Source organism: Balaenoptera physalus, assembly GCF_965194825.1.
Source record: "Balaenoptera physalus genome assembly, chromosome: 11".
Taxonomy (NCBI): domain Eukaryota; kingdom Metazoa; phylum Chordata; class Mammalia; order Artiodactyla; family Balaenopteridae; genus Balaenoptera; species Balaenoptera physalus.
The window spans coordinates 94516192-94542265 of NC_138896.1; the positions used below are offsets into that span (position 1 = coordinate 94516192).

The 26074-nt window shown below is 38.5% G+C and overlaps 1 protein-coding gene across 1 annotated transcript in view; it reads right to left on the bottom strand.

Moving 5' to 3' along the window:
* Window positions 1-26074, bottom strand: part of CNTN3 (contactin 3) — a 325704-nt gene that overhangs the window by 255684 nt on the left and 43946 nt on the right. The window lies entirely within an intron of this gene.

A 26074-nucleotide genomic window follows, 5' to 3' on the forward strand; every position in this document is an offset into this window, starting at 1 on the left:
TTTCTGATGTAAGTAAAACATGAATACAGAGACAAATATACGTCTTCATGAATTACTGGATGGCAAATTCCCCTGTACTGTGGCCTCATTTTAAAAGTATCTGCCCTCGGGCTTCCCTGGTGTCGCAGTGGTTGAGAATCTGCCTGCGAATGCAGGGGACACGGGTTCGAGCCCTGGTCTGGGAAGATCCCACATGCCGCGGAGCAACTAAGCCCGTGAGCCACAACTACTGAGCCTGCGCGTCTGGAGCCTGTGCTCCGCAACAAGAGAGGCCACGACAGTGAGAGGCCCGCGCACCACGATGAAGAGTGGCCCACGCTCGCCGCAACTAGAGAAAGCCCTCGCACAGAAACGAAGACCCAACACAGCCAAAAATAAATTAATTAATTAATTAATTTTTTTAAAAAAAGTATCTGCCCTCTTCATTCTCTCTCACATACTCCACCAGAAAGAGCTTCCTTGACATCTAACTTCTAAGTCAGTGTTTTTCAAACTTTAGGTTGTGTCCCATTTAGAGGGCTATGAATAGGGTTCTTTAAAAAATTTGTTTGTGTGTTTGTTACGGGAGCAAATGAGAGAACAGACTAGACTAGACTAGAATTGAACAGAACAGAAATGATCAAAATGTACTCAATTTAAATAAGGGTTAGGACTAGTTTCTACAATGATACTATGGAAGGACAACATATGAAGCATTAAGACCTGAAATAACCAGTATTTCTTATTATGAATGGCGGTCAAAAATAGTTTAAAAACATGAGAGGCGGAATGAACACAGTATGTGTGTATATGTGTGTGTATACATATATATGGCATAAATATATATGTATGTGTATATGTGTATGTACATACACACGCAGCTGTATAACCTTGGGCAAGTTACTTGTTACTTAAACCTTTTTTGCCTTTGAATTTTACATCTGTAAAATGGGGGTGGTAAGTGTGTACGTAATTGGTTTATTGTAAGAATTAAATATGATTGTGAGTATATGATGTGCCAGCTCCTTGGTGTCCAAGATCTGAAAGTTACTGCTCTTATTTCAAAGAAATTAAATATAACTGACACCTTCACTGGAGATAAATCAAAGACTTAAATAAAGTACTAACTCAAACATAGGTCTCTAACTCATTTTGAAGAGACATTAACACCTTATGGACTGCTTATATCTTTTTATTTTTTAAACACTTGTTCTGCTTGACTGTGTTTTTTCAAGTTGCTTTATCACAATGAATGGAGCGATTTTGACACCTTTAGGAAATGCTAATCATGGCTGTGAATAGTTATCTGCTTAGCATTCACACCTATTAGGGGCTGTATCTAGGTGTATAAAATATCCACTCTATCAACACAGAAGTGTAAATATAAATTGAAGCAAACTGTGATAGCAACTTGAATTTATATCCACAGTATCAATTTCAGCTGAGGAGACAGAGAGGAAAAGTACCCCGGGCCCCCTCCCCCACTGCAACAAACCTCTATTTGTTATCAAACAAATAAATAATGGTTCGGATGAAGCCCATAAACCACAAATTGACTGCCTGTATGGAATAATCTGGAACGTAATGACATAACACCATAAGGAGGGGTGGAGCCTGAGAACAGGAGGACATGTGCCCATCTATCTTAGCCTCAGGGGTTGTCTAATGGTGCAATGAGAGGCCCAGACCTACAGAGCTTTAGATAAGATTTCCTAGTTTTCAAATGTTAGCAAGCAACTATTTAAAACCACAACGTCAAAACATTTGTGTTGACCAAACAAAACATGTCTGCAGTTTAGATACAATCCATCTTGAAACCTCTGACCAAAATGCATGCGACTGCTTAAAATTCTGAAAAGCATAACTGATCACTCTGTTGCTCCTTGAGAAATATACAACACTGCATATTAAAAACAATATTTTTTCTAATCGGGAATACATTTTTTAAAATTTTGTTTTATCTTTCCATTGGGGGAAGCGTGACAACAAAGGAAAGGACGCATCTCCCTCAGTTTTCAGAGTAGGAGATCTCCGTTACGCGAAAAGTATTCCATTTTATTCAATGAGATGGTTCCCGTTCATCCACTAATGACCTCTGGTCTAAGAACCAAAACTTTGCAAGCACAGTTTAAAATGTCCCAAAGACTGTGCCCCTAATGGAGATTTCCTCAGCTCTGGGTACACAGGCTGCCTCTGGCCACAAGAAGCCTCCCTTCTCTACCTAGATGTGCCACACAGATATTAACATTTCTATGCATGCCACATGGGAAATACTAGGGAAGCATTTGTAACTACTGGCAGGAAAAGCTTGAAGACCTTAGTGAAGACTTTGAGCTTCAGCTAAGAGCTGATATAGTTCAGTTCACACAACAGTCATCACTGTGGTTTCATTTCCCCACATAGTTTGATTTAGGAGATGGAAGTGAATTTAACCAAAAAGCTACATGCGGATTTGTAGGTGAAGGTCCAACCCTGAATACCAGTGCTGTTTCTTCAGCACCCAGAATTCTACCTGGAGGAATCCATTTATAATACATATGCTTCTGGGAATGGACTTCTAAGATTTCTGGTTTGTTCAGAACACAGATTCTGCTTATTTCCTGCTTCTCTAGACCCTCCAAATGAAGTCCCTGTGTGGACATATGAAGACACACTTCATTTTGTAGATCCTCAACAAGTTCTGTTCATTGCACCCTCACATTTCAAAATAACAAAAACAAGTCACAGTCTTCATGAACACATACACAATTTTCTTAATATCCTCATAACATGAGAACCAGGCAGACATTGTAAGTTAGTGAAAGTGCCAGGTGGGGATGGCATGGAGCTGCTGAAAAGCAGCTGTAAAAAGGGACAGCTGCTTTTCAGTTTTAGGAAATAGCTGCTAATCTGTCTTTTTATTTTTCATGCTGGCAATTCGTTTTTTAACGGGGCTGGCCTAACAAAACTTGCCTGTAGACATGATGTGGCCTATAGGCCAGGAATTTGAGGTCTCTGGGTATACAGTCACAGGGGAGAAAAAAATAGAACAATAACAATAACAAAAATCCTCTTAAGAGAGACGCTCTTCTTCCCATAGAGATAAGCTCTGCTATGCGCACTGTCTGCCTAGCCATTTCCGTGCACCCCACTGTATGCCCAAAGCCTACTGCAGTGCTTGGCCCACAGCTGACACTCAAAACAATATGTGTGGAATTAATGAACATCAGATTTAGGGCACTAGTTGCCACACTTGGCTACGTATCTGACCATCTGGGGGAGCTAGGCAGAAACGCTGATCCCCTGGTCCCACTGCACCATAAATTCCAGGCACCAGGCCCAGAACTGCTTGCTTTTTTTTTTTTTTTTTTTCTTTTTAACTTCCCAAAGTAATTCTGCTGCAGGGTCATTGATGCATACAGGAACCACTGGCTAGGGCTCAGTGAGCCTCCAAATTCTAGTCCTAGTTGCCGGTGACAAGACTGAAAGGTATCTTCACCTCTGTGGCTATTGTTAACATTTTAAACTTGGTTTGCTTCCCCTGAATATCCCTCTTTCGCTAGCTCTGTGATTCCCTGATACAGGGAAGGAGGAGGAAGAAGGGAAAGTTAAAGTTGTTCTCCCAACTAATTGCTTCCAAAAGCACAAGTTGTTTCCAAGAAAACACTGAGAAGATTCAACGAAGGCCTCAGCTGGAAACACTCGAACAGAGGAGGAAGATACTTCCCATTTATGGAGGTCTGGAAGTCTACAGGGGGTGACTAGACTCAAGAGGGAGGAACCCAGAGCTCTCAGGGAGATGAACTTGGGAAAGATGCCAAGAAACAGGAGTTGGGATAGGCAGCCTGACCGGAAGAGACAATGGAGAGAGACAACCTCAGTGGATGAATGACCTATGATCCATCCTTCCAAGTCTTGGTCATTACCACTCAATTTCCAAGGCACAGGCTCTGTGAAGCCTCTGAGAAATATAACAGGACACCTGGGGAGGCAGAATGAGGGTTTGCCATTAAAAAAAACACACACACACTGAAGTTGAGTTACAGAAATATGGGAAGTGGACTTCCTTGTGCCATCTGAACCTGGGTTGGCGGGGGTCACGATTCCAACCCTTAACACCTCTTACATAAACTTGGGGGTGATACTTAGTTGAAAGGATTTTGTGCAGATTAATTAGTAACCCTTTGTGAAACACTTTGGTGCAATAAGAATGTTCCTTATTTTGGTTACATGATCTACTAATTTTGCAGTTGGAAAGCAGAGTGATTAAGGTTTTATCACAAGCTATGAAAGCCGAGAATGCTGAACTTCTGTGAAAATTCTCTCCCCATCTATTCCTCCTGAGCCCAATTATCTGTCGGGCCAGACATCTATTATTTTATTTAGCAAAACTGATACTTTGAAACACATCTTGAAGGAACAACAAAAAAGGTAGATTCTGGCGTACTGCAATAAAGACCTTCGTGTTTAATGTTCATTTTGGAGATGCTCTATTTTATTGGAGCACATATATTTGAATAGATAATGTTTACTGGCATTTGGGCATGTTGAAAACTTACATATTCTATGATATAAGGACCCAAAGGATGTGTGGATATTCGGGTCCTTGGGAGGTGGTGTGTTTTTTGGGAGATGTGCTTCCCTGAAGCAGGAATGGAGGAAAAAAAAAAAAAAATCAAAAACAAAGCTGCTGGCTCAACAGGGACTAGTTACTAAAAGACAGGAAATGGCTGAAGATTTGCAGCCACAACCCAAACTCTCTCAGCCAGGTTCAAGGTTGTTACTTAGTTCAGGTGTAAATAGTACAGCCATGGCAATTATGCTGAGTTGCCACCCATTGTGATCCGGCAATACCACGCCCTTCCTAATATTTTGATTACCACCCTCGGTACACTAAAAAAATAGTTCAGTGGATGTTTTCACATTATACGGATTTTTTCACATTATAAATGATCTTTTCTAATGTTTTAAAATGAAAGCTGCCCATTAATTTCAATGTGCACTAAGATATTTTCCTCTCAACAGAGGGTCTCCCATGGACGTGGGCCTGACATAAAAGAACACACACCCAGCACGGGACGGATGATGACAATGAGATCCTACTATTTAATGTGCCCTTTGCGGCAGGATTGTCACTTTGAAATTTCAGGATTCGATTTATTGCAAGTATTTAGTACCGAATAGTGGTGCTGAGAAATGTTTCTAAGTATTAACAGTCAAATACTGGTAGTGATTCCTGTCATTTATTGACTATCTTGTGCCTGGCACTGAGCTTATTTAATCCTCCCAACAGCCCTCTGAGGGAAAGGCTTTGACTATTCCCACTTAGAGAGAAGGAAACTAAGGCTTAAGGGAGTGAAGTAATATGTCTATCATCACCCAGCTACTGAAAAGTAGTTTGGAGTCCACTCCAGTGGAATCTTAGGACTACGCTGCTATATTTCTGCTTCCTAAAATATCCATGTGTGTCTTTCATCAGTTTAAAACATCCTTTCCTTCTGGGATAGAACAACAACAAAATAATAATTTAATATACTGTCCTCCAGGCAGTCCCTACATAGATATTCCCACCATGAAATTCTGGTGCTGCTTTTTTGTTAGGTACTGTATCACTTCTCATTTTTACATTTGAGTTCACTGACATGCTTGTACTTTCCTTGCTCCTTTGAGAGTCTGAGGAGGGGATGGAGAGGGTGGGTGAAGAACTAAGACAGGAAAGGAGTGGGAAAAAAGGAACATGTAGGCACAATGCAGTCTAAATATCAAGGCTTAACTCCCCACTTCCACATTGTATTTGTTCAGAAAGTAGGCTCTGTTTGCTCTAAGAAGTGACAGAATGACCTGGCAGAGAGCCTTCTAGAACCGCACACATAAAATCCAGCCCAGCATGACCTGTCATGTAAGCATGTTCTGTTAGGGAAGCTCGTCTTCTACAAGGTTACCACTCCAGGGGATGAAGTTTCTAAGAACTAGGGAAGTGCACGGCTAGCAGAACACTTCTCTCTCTGAGGGCTGGCAGCCATCCATGCTCAAAGAAGTAGATACTTGAAACAGAAAGCCAGCTCTCTGAGCATCGTAATTCCTCTCTGGTTTCTATTTCTGCTTACGCTTTTTTTCTGAGATTTTTTTCAGCGATTCCCCTCATCGGTTCTTCAGTAAAAGGGGTAGGGTAATATGGAAAAGTATGGATAGACAAATAATAAGGAACAGTTTTAGATCCTCAGGTTTGGGGGATTTCCCTTCATGTAGTGCTTAACAGTTAATATATCTATCCTTAAAGCAATGAGTTTATATGAACATTGATTAGATTATAAATGATATATCATTCTAGCTTTGGCAGTTAGTATATGTTTCCTGTATTGTTATTTGCTTTATGCACATCCTGTTTCTCCAAGCAGATGCTCACCGAAGTTTGCTGAGCATTTACTACATGCCATGTTCTACAGACAGTGTTTTACATGGATTACCGCATTTAAACTTCAAACAAAAAGATAAGGTAGGCATTACTCTTACACTAAGGAGTTTGAGTTTGAGCGACTAAGCAATTTGCACTTGGCTAATTAGTGACGTAGCTGGTAGACAATCCCCAGAGTTCTCTCTCTCTATTCTCACTCCTCTACACCACCTCCTACCAGTCCAAGACCTTCTTCTGGTTCTCTCTATCCAAACTACACAATTAATCCCTAAGCCAACAAGTATACAAAGAATAAATGACACTGCCAAGTGGTCTCACTGAATCAAGCAATATTAATTAAGCATGTCTATTTTATATGTGTATATACATATACACACACACATACAGATGGGTAGTATATTTTATTTACATGTTTGCAATCATAACAGATCGTTCTGTAGGCTACTTTTTTCCACTTAAAATATTCTAAACTTTTGGTTTTAATTTAATAAGTAATACAAATTCATTGTATAAAATATAAAAAGTGAAAAAGAATATCAAACATTACCAAAAATCTCATCATCTAGATAAAACCATCGGCAGAAGTTAAAAAGTTAGAGAATATCAAGCGTTGGTGAGTCAGTGAAACAAAAAGAACTCTTATACCCTGATTGTTGGAGTGTATTTTCATACTAACTACCATGGATGACAACGGGCCATCATTTGGTAAAAGTGAAGGCACAGAAGTTCCTCTTCTGGGTATACGCACTAGAGACACTCTTGCACGTGTATGTACACCTTTCAAGATGTACAAAAATGATCCTAGCAGCACTATGGGTAGTAGCAAAAACATAAAACAAACCAACATCCTTCAACAAGTACTGGATAAATGAACTGTGGTAGATTCAGTCAGTGGAATACTACAGAGCAGAGAGAATTAATGAAGTATACTTTTACACATCCACATAATCAAATCTCAACAACATACTGAATGAAAAGGCACACTGCAGAAGAATAGAGCAGAATCCCATTTATGTGACCTTCAAAAAAATACAAAACTTAACAGCTGTACAGAGGTACATGAATACATAATAAAAACTAAAACAAAAAGCAAGCAAATGATAAATGTAAAATTCAAACGGTGCCAACCTCTAGGGTAAGGAGAGAGACTGGGATAGAAAGGAACATAAAATAGCCTTCAAAGCCAATGATAATGTTCTTTCGTAGTTGTGCAGAGGGCTCATGAGACTTTATTGTTCCTTATAAATTATGTACATGCGGCATATACACTTTTCTATGAATGAAATGTTTCACTATAAAAGGAAATACTACAGTTTTTTTCTGAAACACTATAAAGATGGAGACTAGAACAAAAAGTGCAGGTAGAATATGATGGCAAATTGCTTTTACTTTGCGTGTCAACTCACTGTTTGGTTATAGCTTTCTCTAAAATTACGTTAAGAAGGATGCTCAGACCAAAAGTGAGCTCACCTGGAAGGAACGCCATGACTGACTGCCAGCATCTACCGTGGGTTCAAGAGGAAGCCACCAAGAGTTTAGTGCAATGGCCATGGGTTTGTGGTGCATGATGTAAGTTAGAATTAAGGCTGTATTTGTAGCACATTCCAGCCTTCTCTAGGGTGAGGAGGGGTTGATGAAACACTACAATGTATGAATTTCCTTCTATAAATATGAGGAACCACCAAGGTCTTGCAATAAAGATGTATTTAAGGAAGTGATTTTGGAATTCCCTGGCAGTCCAGTGGTTAGGACTTGGCAGCACCTTCACTGCCGGGGCCCAGGTTCAATCCCTCCCTGGTCGGTGAACTAAGATCCTACAAGCTGCGAGGTGCGGCCAAAAATGGATGAATGAATGAATGAATGAATAAATAAATAAATGATACAGGGAAATTAACCTGGTAGCAACTTGCAAAATTATAAGATAATTCAGACCATTGAAACAGTGGATTACTACGAGGGAGAGTTTTTGAAATCCATATGTCTTTGATCTACCCAAGACAAATCTGAGGCTTGAGAATGTATATATTTGAAAAAGTTCTTCATGTAATTCTGATCCACTCAGCTATGTGAGAATCACTAAGTAAATTATCATTAATTATTCTACTAAAATGCACTAAGTAGTATTAGATAATATGATGAATCTGAAACAATGACTGTTCCAGTTTGACGTGACTCAACAGTAACCACACAGTCTTGATTGACTGTAGCTAGCAGTGTAAACGTGTCAGTTCATACATACTGTTTAAATAGTGTGCAAAAAAATCGTTAATTCTGATTCTATTTTTCTACAACTGTAAAAGTTATCTTATAGCTTTATATTTCCTTTATAAAATAAAAAGTACTCATTAAAAGAATACAGTTTCAATGCTACCCAAGATGACTTAACAGTAAAAAACAGTGTGTTAAGTTTCATAGTATTCAACAGGCAGAAGACACGTGGGAAACTGGGATACAGTCTTCAAGATAAAAGAGAACACGTGGGCATTTAAGAAGACAATGTTACCAGAGAAAAGGTTTAAAACTAGCACAAAATTTATTGCTTGGGAACAATAAACTCTGGTGGTAACAGATCTTCTGAGAACACTTCAAAAATGATGTAGTCAAGCTAAGACTTTGGGGATTTAATGCTCCTGGCAAAGAGTTGGTTATGACACTTATTGTTTTTCTACAAAAAGTAGTTAAATTGAAAACACTCTGAGATCCAAAATGGAGAAAGATAAAAAATTCATTCACAGGAAATATGAATTAATATGAATAAGCTAAAATATTTTCCAGGTCTAATGATATAAATTAATTTAGTAGAAGGTCGCAAGTACTACACATTAGGTCTTCAGTACTGTTATCTAATTTTACCTAGAAGATATTCTTAACATTGATATGTTATGCACAGATATTAATTTTTATTTCTATCCCCCCAAAAAAACCAGAGGGACACTTCATTATAGCAACTGCACAAGCACAGGCGATATATAGTCAAACCTGTGTGTGGACCATGGTTAGCAAAGACCTGACAGCCCCACTTTTCCAATCAGAAGACCACAGAAATGCCAAGGTTGGGCAGAACAACTGAGACAATATGGGAAACATAACTGGACAGAGCAGCGATGTGGTGATCATCCAACCAAGCCCTCAAATTAAGAGTCTTTCCAGTGGAAAGGAAGGTCAAGTACAAAGACAGCTCAAAGAACATGAAAGAACATTATTACTTCTTTGCAAATGGTTTTTCATCATATTTGACTGGCAAGTTCAAGCTAAACTTTCAATTTGCAATGGTGGAGTTTGTAGAGTCATTGAGGATAAATTAATCAGAAACTCCAGGAATGCAAGAGTCAGAAAGAGCACAGACTGTTTTTTCTGTATTGATCACAGACCACAAGGTAGGAAACAAATTGGAGGAACTGACATGGTAGGTCAGGCTGGCATTGAAAGGGAAAAGGCATTATTAGAATTTCTTCTCGATAAATTATGATATGAACTCACAACCTTAAGATCTAACAATGTACATTGACCAGTACAAGAGTATAACTTCGCTGACTTTGAGAAACTTTGAAATTTAAAGGAGGCTTTATCCATTTTCAGATCATCTTGCTGAACACTGAACATATGTCTAAATGTTTTGCTTTTAATATAGTATTTGCAATATAGTTTTTTAGCATTTGCACTAAAAGTTATTTAATGATGGATAGACATTGTCATTTTATCTAAGAACAGCTATTTATAAGTCCATAACAAATCTTCTAAAATTGAGAGCGTGAAGATAGACAATCTTCTACTCTAAAATAAAGAACGTATAAGGGCTTTTAGAAAGATACGGCTTAAACCATCCCCTTCGGAATCCCTTGGGATGCTTATTTTAAAAAGCAATTATACAGCCAGCTTCCCACTCTTGGATTAACTAAGGAGGACACCAATGTGAGATCAAGGAATGTACGCTTTATACATATAGCCTAGGTGATTCTCTGGTATAATGAGGTTGAGAAATAATGGAAAAGTCTTTAAAAACAATTATAAGGTAAAGAACAAGCAATCTTAAAAAAAAACCTGACATAATTCTAAAACACCATATACAATATGACAAAAGTTCCAGGAGACACTGTTGAGGTGCTTGCCCTGCAGAGCTATTGTTTCAAACACCCACTAGTTAACTCACAGCAATTAGTGGCTATTACCCCAAACTAAAATTAGAATGTCTATTATTTGCTTTAAAATTTTCTAAATAGAAATCTATCCTAAACATTTCTCTAATCTCTGATGGGCTGTCAATTTAGACTTTTCAGTTTTGTCAAAATAATTTTCTGAAGGTACATATGCTATTTGACCAGCCCCATCCTCAATTAGGGCTTTGTGAAAACCATCCTCTTGGAATCCACTCAACCCTCCATAATATTTTAATAACTCAAAATCCATTTGGTATCAGTTTTACCAGATTCAAAGGCCACCACCACGCCTGAAGTGGCCATAAAACTCCACCTGTCTATTCACAGGCATCAGTGTAATTACTTTATTTATAATTCACAGACATGGTAGCTTCATTAATTTAGGCTATAAATTCATTATGATCAAGGGAAAGACCTTTTATTTAAATTGCATTTCAAGGTTAAGTTCTTGATTTTTCTTTTGTTCTGACAAAACATATAGAATCTTTAAATATGAAACTCATTGTTTAGGGATACCCAGATATTCAGTGATATAAAGCAAATAATATAAATTGTTGTGTGATTTGCTACCAGAAAAAAACCCTGATAATCAAGAACAAACAAAAAATGAACCATTTAAATCACAACATCAATAAAGCTGTCTTGATTATGATAGCCTGCACTTTATGTACCATACTCAGGAGATAAAGGACCGAGTTGAGAACTGGGTGCAGTCTTTGCTCTTAACCACTCAAATGCACCATCTCTTAGTAACTTTTTAAAGTTCATCTTGATTTGCTTTCATTTCTTGATAATTTAAGCAATCAGTCAACAACTATCTACATTCACAGGCATCCAAAATAATTTTAAAATTTCCATTTATTCTGTTTTATTTCATTTTATTTGTTTAAATTTTCTTGATTTAGTAAATTTATTTTCTTTTATTACTTCTTCTCTCCACTTTACTCTTTTTCTCTATCCACACTCATAACTGTCATTCCCATCTCACTTCTTCCAGGTTAATAAGCCAATAGCACAGGTATTCTTCCATAGTTTCCCTCATATTTATTAATTTAATTTTATTTAAACATACATGTATACATTCATACATACATATTCATTCACACATGTATATTTACATGAAGTGTCATTGATTTGCACAATTTATATTGTTTTTTCTGCAACTTGCTGTTCTTAGTAGCACCCGATGAGAATTTCTCCAAGTCAATGGCATAACTCTCACACATCATTTTTAATAGTTATATAATATACGAGAAGATGTATATGTGTTCAACCCTTTCCAACACTTTGATAGCTCTCATGTAACACACACACATGCACTATGATGTATATTAAATAGATTACCAGAAATGAAAATATATGTAAAATGTAATTTAAAAAATTTTAAGACAACACCAGATTGCTTTTCTAAAGGTGTGAAAAAATTTGTATTTCTACCAGGAAAGCAAATGTCATCACTTTTTCACTTTTGCTCTGTCATGAATGTGAGCATCTGTTTATATATTTGCTAGCTCCTTGGTTTTACTTTTCCATGAACTGCTAGTTTGTTTCTTTGTTCGTTTTTCTATTGAACTATCCATATAGACATATAATTTACAAATGTCAAATTGTAAGAACTCTTTGTATATTATGGTTATTAACCCTTTGCACCTGTTATCTACTTTGGAAATTTTCCTCAACATATATTTTCCACTGATTTTCTTTATACTAATATTTTCTATCTAATTAATTTATATTAAGTTTCACATAGAAAATATGTCTGTATTTTTTTTTCTGGGTTGCTATATTTGATTAAGAATTGTTTTCTCATCACTAAATTAAATATGTAGCCTCTTAAATGTCCTTCTACAATTTTATTTTGTTCATATTTAACTCTTTAATCCATACATAATTCATATTTATCTAGTTATCTATCACACACACACACACACACACACACAGTAAGGTAAGGGGGCCTCCTTAATTTTACTCCAGATGGATAGTCATTTGTGCCAGTACTACTTCTTAAATGAAGCATCTATTTACCATTACACTGAAATGCTAACTTTGGTATATATTAAATTCCTACAAATACTACTATCTATTTCTGATTCTATATGCTAGTCCACCAATTGATTTGTCTATTTCTTATGTCAAATCATGTTGATTTGGTAATAACATGTTTTTGGAAATAATGGTGATCAACGGCATCTTTGTCTATTTCTTAATTTAATATTAGTGGTTGGCAATTTAGATGAATACATGTGGCTTTGACAATTTTTGGTACACAGCCTTTCTCGTATCTAAATATTTTCTGTTTTTATTCTGTCTACGTTTTAAATGAGGAGTGGCAACTGGACCTTATCAGATTACTATGGTCATATGATTTTTCCAAAATAACTTGTTGTCTCTGATGACACAGTAAAATATTCTTACTTTCCTGGAATAAACCTTTCTTGGTCAGAATTATTATCCTCTTTATACACTGCTGAATTCCAATTATTGGTATTTTAGTTAGAATTTTTACATTTAAGTTAGAATTAGTTTTCCTAAAATCACATGTATTTTGGTCACTTCCTTTTAATATACCATAACAGCTTTTGACACTGAAATTATGTAGGACTCATAATATGAATTGCTGAGTTTTCCATATTTTTCTCAGGCAGTTGCTTGGGACAGACAACAGTATACATTTTCAGTCTTGCCCCAAGGATATGGTAACTCTTCCACTCATTGACATAATATAGTTTCAAGGGACCTAGACAACGTGGACCTTCTGCAGAACATGATATTATGCCAATAACATCATGTTAATCAGACCAAATAAGCAAGATACGTCAAGGATGTTAAAAATCCTGCACAGGGAGATCAGCTCGGTGCTTGGTGACCACCTAGAGGGGTGGGATAGGGAGGGTGGGAGGGAGACCCAAGAGGGAGGAGATATGGGGATATATGTATATGTATAGCTGATTCACTTTGTTATAAAGCAGAAACTAACACACCATTGTAAAGCAATTATACTCCAATAAAGATGTTAAAAAAAAAACCCAAAAAACCTGATAAAATACATGTGTTCCAGAAGGTGGGAGGAAAACCCTACCAACATCCAGGGGTCTTACTCATAGCCGAACTTTTTAATTTTTTTAATTTTTTTAATTTTTTTAATTTTATGGTCCCATGATCTGGGGCATGTGAGGACATTTTCACCAAAGTGAAGGACAAATTACTGTATGTCAAACCTCCCACCACCAGTTTGGCCTCTTTGCTTATGAATACTTCTCTGACCTGTTCACCATGTGATGAAAAGGTTATGAATACTTCTCTGACCTGTTCACCATGTGATGCAAAGGTTACCAATGTTGAGCAGGCCCAGAGCAAGAAAAGATTCCACAGCAGACCAAGGCAGTAGCACAAATGGCCCTTCTCCTAGGGCCATATGACCCGGCAGATGCTATGGGTTTAGAGGTATCAGTGGTGGGTAAACACACTAAAATTTCTGGCAAGTCCCAATAAGAGAATCACAGCATATCCCCTCAGGGTCCTGGAGCAAGTACATGCCATCTGCGGTGAAGAATTATACAACACTTGAAAAAGTCCCAGGAATGCCACTGAGCCCTGGTAAAGAGAGATGCCTGACATTATATGGGACATTATATAACCACTGCAACACAACTGACCATCACAACCTGGGTTCAGTCAAACCCACCAAATCATATGGTCATGCCGGCACATCAGAAATCCATCATAACATGGAAATGGCATTTCTGGGATCAGGCATGAGCAGGGACAGACCAGCCTGTTGTGTATGTGGGTGCAAATCAAACATAAACCACTGCACCACATCTTCAATCAGAGATGACCCCGAAAGACAGCAGTGAAGGAAAACCTTCACAATGGGCAGAACATCCATTTTCTGTTAAAAGAGAAAGAAGTACCCCAAGGTAAGAATACATGGACTGACAGGCAGTGGTAAATAGTTTGGCTATGTTGGTCAGGAGCCTAAAATAATAAAGAATTATAGACCATGAACAGGGTAACCTGGGGAACAGTCATGTGAACAGAAATAGGACTGGGAACAAAATGTGAACACCTTACAAGTTAACACACAGCAGAGAGTCACCAAACACCCAAGTCAGGCAGAAGAGCTCGCCAGATGGTATCAGCCACTTTTGTCACCATCTACCATAGAGCTGGTGTATGAATGGAATGGCAGCACAGATAGAGGCTGTGGATGGGCCCAAAAGCATGGTCTCCCCACTCACCAGAGCTAGGCCAACCTGCCATCAAGAGGCCAGTGCTGAGGCCCCAGAATGGTACTATCCCGCAAGCAATCAACAAGCAACTTGGCAATGGGTTGATTATATCAAACCCCTTCCATACTGGAAGGTGCAGTAATTCATCTTGATGGAAATTGATCTATATTTTAGATATAGGTTTGCCTTTTCTGCCCATGTGTCCAGGCTAGCACCACTATACAAGGGCTTACCGGGTGTCTAAATCATCCAATATGAGTTCACATATAACACCACCTCAGATCAAAAAAAACTACTCTGCAGCCATGGAGATGCCAGAGGGCGCAATGGTACACAGACCACTTGTCTTAACATTCCACAATACCAAGAAGCTGTCAGCCTGATAAATTTAAAGGCCACGTTTTAAAACAGATTTTATATTTTAGAGCAGTTTTAAGTTCACAGCAAAATTGAGTGGAAAATACATGTATTTCCGGTCGACTCCCCACGTCCACACACACACAGCCCCGTCCACTATCAAGCTCCCACACCAGAGGGGTACATTTGTTACAACTGATGAACTTACATTGACACATTATTATCACCCAAAGTCCACGGTTTACCTTAGGGTTCACTCTTTGTGATGTACCTTGTATGGGTTTTGGCAAAGGTTTAATAACATGTATCTACCATTAAAGTATCATAAAGAGTAGTTTCACTGCCCTAAAAAAGTCATCTGTGCTCCACCTACTCATCCCTCTCTTCCCCTTAACCCCTGGCAAATACTGATCTTTTTATTGTTTCCGTAGTTTTGACTTTTCCAGAATGTCATACAGTTGGAATCACACAGCATATAACATTTTCAGATTGGCACATTTGACTTAGTAATATGCATTTAAAGTTCCTCCATATCTTTTTATAACTTGATAGCTCATTTCTTTTTAGATGCTGAATAATATTCTACTACCTATATGTTTCATACTTAATTTATTCATTCATCTACTAAAGGATATCTTAGTTGCCTCAGTGTTTTGGCAGTTATTAATAAGCTGCCATAAACATCCATGCACAGGGTTTTGCATGGACATAAGTTTTCAAATCCTTTGGGTAAAGACCAAGGAACATGTTGCTAGATCATATGCTAAGAGAATGTTTCATTTGTAATAAACTGTCAATCTACCTTACAAGTGACTACTACATTTTGCATTCCCACCAGGAACAAATGACACTACTGTCATTCCACATCCTCACCAGTATTTGGTATTGTCAGTGTTCTGGATTTTGGTCATTCTAATAGGTATGCAGTGGTATCTCACTGTTGTTTTCTTTTGCATTTCCCTGATGACATATCATGTGGAACGTCTTTTCATATATTTATTTGCCATCTGGATATCTTCCTTGGTGAGGTCTCTGTTAAGATCTTTGATTCATTTTTTAATCAGGTCGTTTGTTTTCTTATTGCTGAATTTTAAGAGTTCTTTGTATATTTTGGATAACGGTTGTTTATCAGAAATATCTTTCATAAATATTTTTTTCCAAGTCAGTGGCTTATCTCCTGTCTTGAGTATGTTTTTATGTGCTTACTGGACATCTGTATATCTTCTTTAGAGAAATGTCTATTCAAATCCTTTGCCCATTTTTACAACTGGGTTCTTTATCTTTTTATTGTTGCCTTGTAAAAGTTATTTACTCATTCTGGATACAAGTCTCTTACCAGGTATATGACTTAAAATATTTTACCCCTTTCTATTGGTTGTCTTTTCCCTTTTTTAATGGTATACTTTTAAAGCACAAATGTTGTGCTTTTGACAAAGTCCAACTTGTCTTTTTTTTTTGACACTTAGATAACATATCTAAGAAACCACTGCCTAACCCAAAGTCATGGAGATTTATACTTTTCTTCTAAGATTTTTATAGTCTTAGCTCTTATAGGTAGGCCTATCCCTATTTTGAAATAACTTGGCCTATAGTATGAGGTAGTGGTCTAACCTTTTTTGCATATGGATACCCAGCTGTCTCAGCACAGTAATGGCATTTTGAAGGTACAGTGAGGGATCAGCTTGTAGAGGATTCCCTGCAAGAATGAGGTATCCTTCTCCAGTACACAGAATATGCCCTAAATCAATGACCATTTTATGGTGCTGTGTCCTTAATAAGTAGAATACATACATTTAGGAACCAAGGAATAGAAGTAGAAGTGGCCTCACTTGTGACTCTCACTGACCCACATCAAAAATCTCTTCTTTACATTTTCTGAAACTCTGATAATTTAAGAATCTTCGTTTCCAGAAAGGGAACATTTCCCTTAGAGGACATACCCAGAGTCCCACTGAACTTTAAGTTATAGTTTGCACCTTGTCACTTCAGGGTCCTCATGCTAGAAGATAAACAATAAACAAAGAAAGAGGAAAAAGGAAATACCAGCCAAAGAGAATCTAGAATGGATAGTAAAGTAGAAAAACAATAACTGTCTCCACAAACACTTATTTATACAGTATTTTTAATATATTATCTGTATAATGATATACAGATTTTGCACTTAGAGACCAAATGCCAAGGTAAATAATATATTTTGTCCAATTGGCTGTCCCCTAATAGGACAAAACATTTTGGTGAGTTTCTCCAAAAAATAAGACCAACAAGAATCTTGGAGAAGCTGTTTCCAAAACCTATTATACAAAGCAAGTGGATGTGCTCGACATAAGGGTTGGACTGTAGTGGTCCCTTCTGAATGAGGCATTCATGACCTCAGCTACTGGAAATACAGGTGACTGAGTCGTACAGGAGCTAAAGAGATTCAGCTGAGGAGAATCACCTCACTCACAGTTGTTCCTCCCTCCTTAATGACAGCCTGCATGCAATTACTGCCTTTTGTAAGGTGGTATAAAGGCACACTCTTAGGACTCAGGGCAAAGCAACCCTCTAGGGCCATCACAGCCCAGATCTCCCCATAGGAGGGGCTTAGACTTTAATGTAACTGCATCACAGTTCACCTCCTTCCTTGGTTCAATCCTCTTTCCTTTATTCTCTCACAGGGCCTGATCCTGAGAGCACTCCCAAATAAACTTCCAATATGCAGATCTCTGTCTCACAGCTGGTCTTCCAAAGCACACAATCTAAGGTACCTTCCAATTTTAGGAGTAAAACTTTGCAACATTCCTCAACAACTGTGATTGACACATCCATGTATTTCTATGCCAGATATTAAAAATGATGATCTGAGTCCTCCTGCTTTTTTTAAAATCAGATATATATCACTTCAAGAATCAAATGGAAAAAAGAACAGCATAAAGATGATTTTCATAGTCTTTGGTATGGAATCACTTGAGTTTGAGTCCTTAACCTGCTATTTAGTGTCTCTGACTGGGTAAATTACTTAATATCTTATATATATATATATATATATATATACACACTATTTTCTTCACCTGTAACATGGTGTTAAATAAAAGGAACTGTGCTCAGGGAGTCAGGTTAAGAACTAAATAATCTAAGGCACAGACGGTAGTAAGCATAGAGCTAAATAAAAATTAGCTATTATTTTCATAATTAAAATTACTAGGAAAAAACTCACACAAGTGGGTTTAAGCCCCAGTTCTGACACTGTTAAAGCTTTACCAAGTTTCCTTGTCTAGCCTACACCTCAGTTTCCTTAACTGCAAAATGAAGAAAGCAGAGGAAGAGTTGCTAAGCTATTTTCTCCAAAAAAACCCTGTGATTCTTTAGATACAAAGACCCAAATGATCTGCATCACTGGGTTTTTTGGTATTAACAACCCCGGGGATGTTGCTGATTCCTCCACAGCGAAAAAGAGGCACTGGCCACCCCTGCTCCTCTGGGGCCTCGTTAGAGCCTCGCTCCCCAGCAGCTCAGAGGAACCCATGTTCTCAGGGACTTCGGTGTGTGGCAGTGGCTGTGGTACCTGGTGACTTACCCAGCCTACCTCGGCGAGCAGGGGGCTCTGTCGCTGGCAGCCAGTCCTGACAGAACTGAAGGGTAAACATAGGAGATTCAAACAAAGACACACACAACCAACCTGGACCAAAAAAAAAAAAAAAAGAAAAGAAAGAAAAGCAACACTGAGCAATATTTTAGCACTTGTGCAGAGCACAAAGGAGAAAAAGAGTAAAGGAAGAAAAAAGTAGTCTGCCTCCTTAGAGGAAATGAAGATGCATCCATTCTAATTTTACTTCGATTTTTTTCCTTCTCTTTTAGATGGTTCCCTGATCACACTATGCAATTGCTTAATATAATAGTATAGATTGTGTGGCTCGCCAAAGTGTATTTCAGGGACCCATTACCAGACTCATGGAGACAACTGTGTCGGTTATGATGGAATTTAGCATCCAAGATACTGGGGCACTCAAATTATCCAGAAGTCCAATCGCTGAGTCCAGAACATGCATCTCCAAGGAAAGTAAGATCTTGTATCATTTACTCGAAGAGGGAAACTCAATAGGCATGTTATTTTTCCTGTCACCCACGTGGACCAGATGACTGTAAATCATGCCAGTACACAGTGTCAGCACCACCTAGGCTCTGAAGCCAGACAACCCTGGCTACAAATCCCAGCAGTGACCTCACTGGCCAGCTACCATCAGTTCTTCCTCTAGAACAGGAATAACAGTGGCACCTACCTCTTGAGGACTAGATGAGTTAATACCTATAGAGCACTGAACACAGTGCCTGGTAAAGGGTGATAGCCTGATAAGGGTTATTTTTTAAAAATTTAATTTATTTTTTATTTTATATTGGAGTACAGTTGATTTAAAACATTGTGTTAGTTTCAGGTGTACAGCAAAGTGATTCATTTATACATATATATGTATCCATTCTTTTTCAGATTCTTTTCCCATATAGGTTATTACAGAATACTGAGTAGAGGTCCTTGTGCTATACAGTAGGTCCTTGTTGATTATCTATTTTATATACAGTAGTGTGTATATGTTAATCCCAAACTCCTAATTTATCCCCCCACCTTTCCCCTTTGGTAACCATAAATTCATTCCCTAAGTCTGTGAGTCTGTTTCTGTTTTGTAAATAAGTTCATTTGTATCATTTTTTAAATTAGATTCCACATATAAGTGGTATCATATGGTATTTGTCTTTCTCTGTCTGATTTACTTCACTTAGTATGATAATCTCTAGGTCCATCCATGTTGCTGCAAATGGCATTACTCAGTTCTTTTTTTTTGACAAGTGGTTATTGATTTTTTAAAAATATTTATTTATTTGGCTGTGTTGGGTCTTAGTTGCGGCATGTGGGATCTTTCACTGTGGCACGCGGGCTCTTTGTTGCTGCGCGCGGGCTTCTCTGCGACGTGCCGACTTCTCTCTCTAGTTGTGGCGCACAGGCTCTCTAGCTGCGGCACACGGGCTTAGTTGCCCTGCGGCATGTGGGATCTTAGTTCTCCGACCAGGGATCGAACCTGCATCCCCTGCATTGGAAGGCAGATTCTTAACCACCGGACCACCAGGGATGTCCCGTTAATTCTTTTTTATGGCTGAGTGATATTCCATTGTAAATATGTACCACATTTTCTTTATCCATTCCTCTGTCAATGGACATTTAGGTTGCTTCCATGTCCTGGCTATTGTAAATAGTGCTGCAATGAACACTGGGGTGCATGTATCTTTTCAAATTATGGTTTTCTTCAGATATATGCCCAGGAGTGGGATTGCTGGATAATAGGGTAGCTCTATTTTTAGTTTTTTAAGGAACCTCCATACTGTTCTCCATAGTGGCTGTACCAATTTACATTCCCACCAACAGTGCAGGAGGGTTCCCTTTTCTCCACACCCTCTCCAGCATTTATTGTTTGTAGATTTTTTGATGATGGCCATTCTGACCGGTATGAGGTGACACCTCATTGTAGTTTTGATTTGCATTTCTCTAATAATTCGTGATGTTGAGCATCTTTCCATGTGCTTTTTGGACACCTGTATGTCTCTTTTGGAGAAATGTCTATTTAGATCTTCTGCCCACTTTTTGATTTTTTTTTTTTTTTTTTTTTTTTTTTAGCTGCATGAGCTGGTTGTATATTTTGGAGATTAATCCCTTGTCAGTCACTTCATTTGCAAATATTTTCTCCCATTCTGTGGATTGTCTTTCCACTTTGTTTATGGTTTCCTTTGCTGTGCAAAAGCTTTTAAGTTTAATTAGGTTCCATTTGTTTATTTTTATTTTCATTACTCTAGCAGGTAGATCCAAAAAGATAACTTCAGACTATACTACAGAGCTACAGTAATCAAACAGTATGGTACTGGCACAAAAACAGAAATACAGATCAATGGGAACAGGATAGAAAGCCCAGAAATAAACCCACACACCTATGGTTAATTAATCTACAACAAAGGAGGCAAAAATATACAATGGAGAAAAGACAGTCTCTTCAATAAGTGGTGCTGGGAAAACTAGACTGCTTCACATACAAGAATGAAATTAGAACATTCCATAACACCATACACAAAAATAAACTCAAAATAGATTTAAGACCTAAATTTAAGACTGGTTACTATAAAAGTCTCTGAGGAAAACATAGGCAGAACACTCTCTGACATAAATCACAGCATTATCTTTTTTGGATCCACCCCCTTATTATGGATGATGTTATTATTGATGATAACCTCAAGAGAAGTCAAGATATTTTTTATACATGCCTCTAATGTCTTACTTTTGTATAAATGCCTTATAATTTTTAATTTTACATATGAAATAAATTATATAATGAAATTTATATCTATTTACACATGTACACATTTATGTGTATACATGAATGCAAACACAAATTTATAGAAATTTAGAAATAATCTATCAATGCCTCCCATCTCCAGGCTATCACCCCAGGAAGAACTACCCTAATCTCTTAACAGGATTATTGAAATTGACATTTAACTAGTCTGCTTCTACTCTTGCTCTCCTCCTTTTCATTCCCCTTTCAGTAGCCAAAATTTAAAACCCAAATCAGCACTTAGCCCCTGGTTTCAAACTCTCCAATGGCTTCCCACTGTCCATGGAATAAAATCCAGACTCCTGACCATGGGCCACAAGGACCTCCACCTCTGGTCCCTTGTCTCTCCCTCTAACCTCCTCTTCTTTCATGCTCAGGCTCCTGCACTACACTCCAGCCACTGTGGCATTCTTCCTGTTCTTCAAATAAGTCAGATTTATTCCCTCCTCAGGGTACCTGCACTTGCTAAAGTCGGTCTGCGAATCTTCCTTCTACCCCAGACTGGCTTTTCTTCTCATGTTTCTGGTCTCCACTCAGGAGAAGCCTCCTTCCAGAAGTGTCCTCCATCCCTCACCTCCTCCATTACAAAACCTTGTTGCATCATCCTCATAACCATTATCACTCCCTGGTTTATGATGTTCATTTATTTTTACATTTATTGTTCATCTCCTTTCCTTTCACATGGAAGCTCCATGAGAAAGGGACTGGGTATAGCCATCACATCCTCAGCACCTTCTACAATACTTCAGGCATAGTTAAAACCCACCAGGTACTTTATAAATGAATGATTTCCTGAAATCATTTTTTTTATAGAGCAAATGCCTTCTCATACACCAAGAGAACATACAATCATGTTTTTTATAGAAATGCATTTTATTTTTATTTCTACTGACCATATTTTTCACAAGTAAGAAAGACTGAATTGGATTTAGCATTCAAAATGCAGCTCTGCAAGATCCTTAGAAAACGTTTCCAGAAGATATGAGTAAGCTAGTCCCACAAACCTGATTCAGCCAGGACAGTAATTCACCTAAACCCTTGGGACTGAGATCCTATAAGCCTCTTGGCATTTTTCCCGTATTTCCACCAGTCACATCATTTTTTATTCTCATTCCCAGCAGAAACGATTGACAACACAAAACAAAAAAAAAAATTGCTAACATATTTGCAGGTAATGGATTCTAGTATATATGACTAGCTGTGAAAATAAACACAATCCGAGTTTTACACAGTCAGATCTGAGTAAAAGTAAATTTAGACCTACTTTTGTTGAATCTGGTGTTATTTTCATAATTTCCCAAAATAATACTGTTTTTCTCCCTTTTTAAATTTCTCATTTTTGTGTGTTTTCTTCCCCCTTTATATCTTTCTTTTGGTGTCTAAAGGGAAAGCACACACATCATTGTTATTTCTTCTCTGTTTGCCAAAGCATTAGATGCTATGGCAACAGCACCCAGAAAATGATTACTGAAAATAATTAGGACCAAGGCATTGACACAAATTATATCCAGGTAATAAACTTAAAAGAAAAAAAATGAGGGGCTAATGATGGGGCCAGAAAGGTAAATCCTTTTGCTCAAAAATAAGCAGGTGAAAGCTTCTATACTCTTGGAAACACTGGCTGCACAAGGCTTTTCCTCTCTGCCTGTCCCTTTGCAACCCTGGCTCAGCACTGAACTCTGCCTGGATGCTTTATGTTAACACAGTTACAGAGCACTTTCACTCAAGTCACCGGGAGTACCTCTCCCTCCAGGACACTTTAAGTTCTCCAACCCTTTCCTTCAAAGCAGTTCAGACAAAAGAAAGGAAAAAAAAAATTACTGTATTTGACCTTAAATCTAATCACTTGAATTTCAGTGCAATTAAAAGCAGTTGAAATGTAAACCCTCCAGTGAGCTTCTATTAGAAAGGCTAGGAGACACTGAGGCATCCCCAGCATGCAAAGAGAGAACGCCCATTTGAGAATAATGATAAAGCAGCTGCAGATGTTCAGTCAATTAGATTGCCTGATTAGCTCAACGTTCCAATGCATCATGCAACTCAATAATGGGTTGCCCCCCCGTTCCTTTTCTGGGGTAATGGCTTTAAACAGCATAGCCAGCACAGATGCTGGGTTCCATCTATTTGTTTCTACACAGTCCGCTACTCAACCCACCTCTTCCTTCATGCTTCTTTTGGTTGCCAAGTTGCAGATGTTTCTGCCTTCTCATTTCCCCTCTTCAGAGTACCTTTTTCATTTGAAACCAAGTAAGCCCAAAAGAAAAAAAAAAAAATCACATTAATTCTTCAAATTGTGGGAGTTAAAAACAGACACATCACTGTCTATTGAAAAGGTTACATCTGCAAGTGCCAAGTTCCAGGATGTTACTGCTAAGTAAGAATGGAGTCCACTTTCCAGTCACCCTCACATTCCCAGTGCAGGTGGAGTGGACTTTTGCCATTCTGTCTGGGCAGCCACCATCCTCATTTCCTACGCATGAGAGCTCTCCCCAGATTCTGAGGCAGTGTCCCCCAGAACAGAACGAGAAACCTATTTTTTTCAGTCACCAGAAACCTATTTTCCCAGGCTCCCTTGCAGTTATAATGCAGCCCATGACCTAGGCTCTGACAAGTAAATGCACCCTCCCCAGACTCTGAATGGGAAGCTTATGGCACAGTCAGAGGGACTGACAGCATCCATCTCAGTGGGGAGGCATGGCCATGGTGGTACATTTCCTGGAGAACACACAGCAGCAATTCTAGCACCTGGATCTTATACTGGTCAAGATACTCGTGACAAAAGGTGTGAGGTCCACGGTTTTTGGCTGTGTAAATTCTTGGCTTAGCTCTCTGGCCCTCATAGATATTTTCTCCTTCACTTATCAAACATCCTTTAAATAAATTCCCTTTCTGCTTAGACAGGTAGAGTCAGCCTATACTGCTTACAAATTAAGAATCCTGACAAATATGGCCAGAGGAGAACAATGATATGTGATGGTTAGAGTATAGGCTGGTACAAAGAAACACATCATACAGTGACCCAAATAAGACAGACACTATTTTTTCTCTTAACAATCCACATGTCAGACGTCAACAGCTCTGTGCCATAACGTCACCCAGGGATCTAGGTTCCTTATAGCTTTTTCCGTCCTCCTCCTCTGCAAGGTCCAATTTAGCTTCCACCATTTTCACAGTTCAACACAGAGGAAAAGGAAAATAGTTGAGTGGAGTACAAGTAGCTTTCTTTTTTGATTTTTTCCCTACTATTGCTGTAAAAAAAATTCCACAAACTTTGTGGCTTAAAAGATCATAAACTTATTACCTTGCAGTTCTGGAGGTCTGAAGTATAAAATGGATCTTATGAACTGAAATCAAGGTGTCAAAAGCATTCCTTCTGGAGGTTCTTCCACTTTCTAGAGGCTGCCTGCATTCTTTGGCTTCGGTCTCCTTACTCCATCTCAAAGCCAACACTCTAATCTCTGCTTTCATAACACACCTCTATGACCCTGATCCTCTGCAGCCCTCTTATAGGGACTTTTGTCATTACATTGGGCCCACCCACCTGGATAATCCAGGATGCCATCTAAAGATTCTTAAATTAATTGAATATAGAAAGTTCCTTTTGCCACAGAAGTTAACACACGTATTCACAGGTTCCAGTGATTAGGACATGGACACACTTGAAGGACCATCATTCGATCAACCACAGACTGGAACCCAGAAGTAGAACTTATCATTTTCACTCACATCCCACCAACCTGAAATTAGCCACGTGTCCACCCCTAGCTGCAAGGGAGCCTGGACATTTCAGAAAACCTTGTGAACGTGTGCCCTGCCAAAACTTAATAATAATGGTAATGGGCAAGGTTTTCTGTAACTGAAAGGAAGATGAGAAGAATGGAAATTAAGTGTGTCAGTCAAGGTTGTCCCAGCAGGAGAGAGATGGCAGATTCAGAAGGTGTAACTGAAAAGAGTTCAATAAAGGAACTATTCACAAATGTATGAACAAGGTTAAAGGAAATTATCGTGGGATATTATGTTAAAATTAGCAACAGCTGAGCGCTCTTACCACTCGTAGGCCTAAAGGGGCAAAGGGAGGAATGTCTGTCTCCTAGGGCTGCCATAACAAAGTACCACAAATCAGCTGACTTAAAATAACAAATTTATTCTATCAATGTTTTGGAGGAGAGAAGCCTAAAATGATGGTGTTGGCAGGGCCAGGCTCCCTCCAAAGGCTCCAGGGAAGAACCCCTTCCCTACCTCTTCAAGCTTCTGGTTGCTGCTGGCAATCCTTGACCTCCTTCAGTCTGTGCCAGCATAACCCTGACTCCATCTTCACATGATCCGCCACTGGTCTTTCAATCACTTTCTCTATCCTTATAAGGACACTGGACACCAGTCCTTGGGTTTATTTAGGGGCCCACCCTAATCTAGTATGACCTCATCTTAATTTGATTACCTCTGCAAAGATCCTATTTCCAAATAAGGTCTCATTCATAGGTATAGGGGGTGAGGACTTCAACATAGCTTTTTGGGGGGAACATAATCCAACCCACAACAGAGGTTACCAGGCACTGAAGAGGGGCTCTAGCTTAACAGAGGACTGTGTATGAGAAGCTGTGG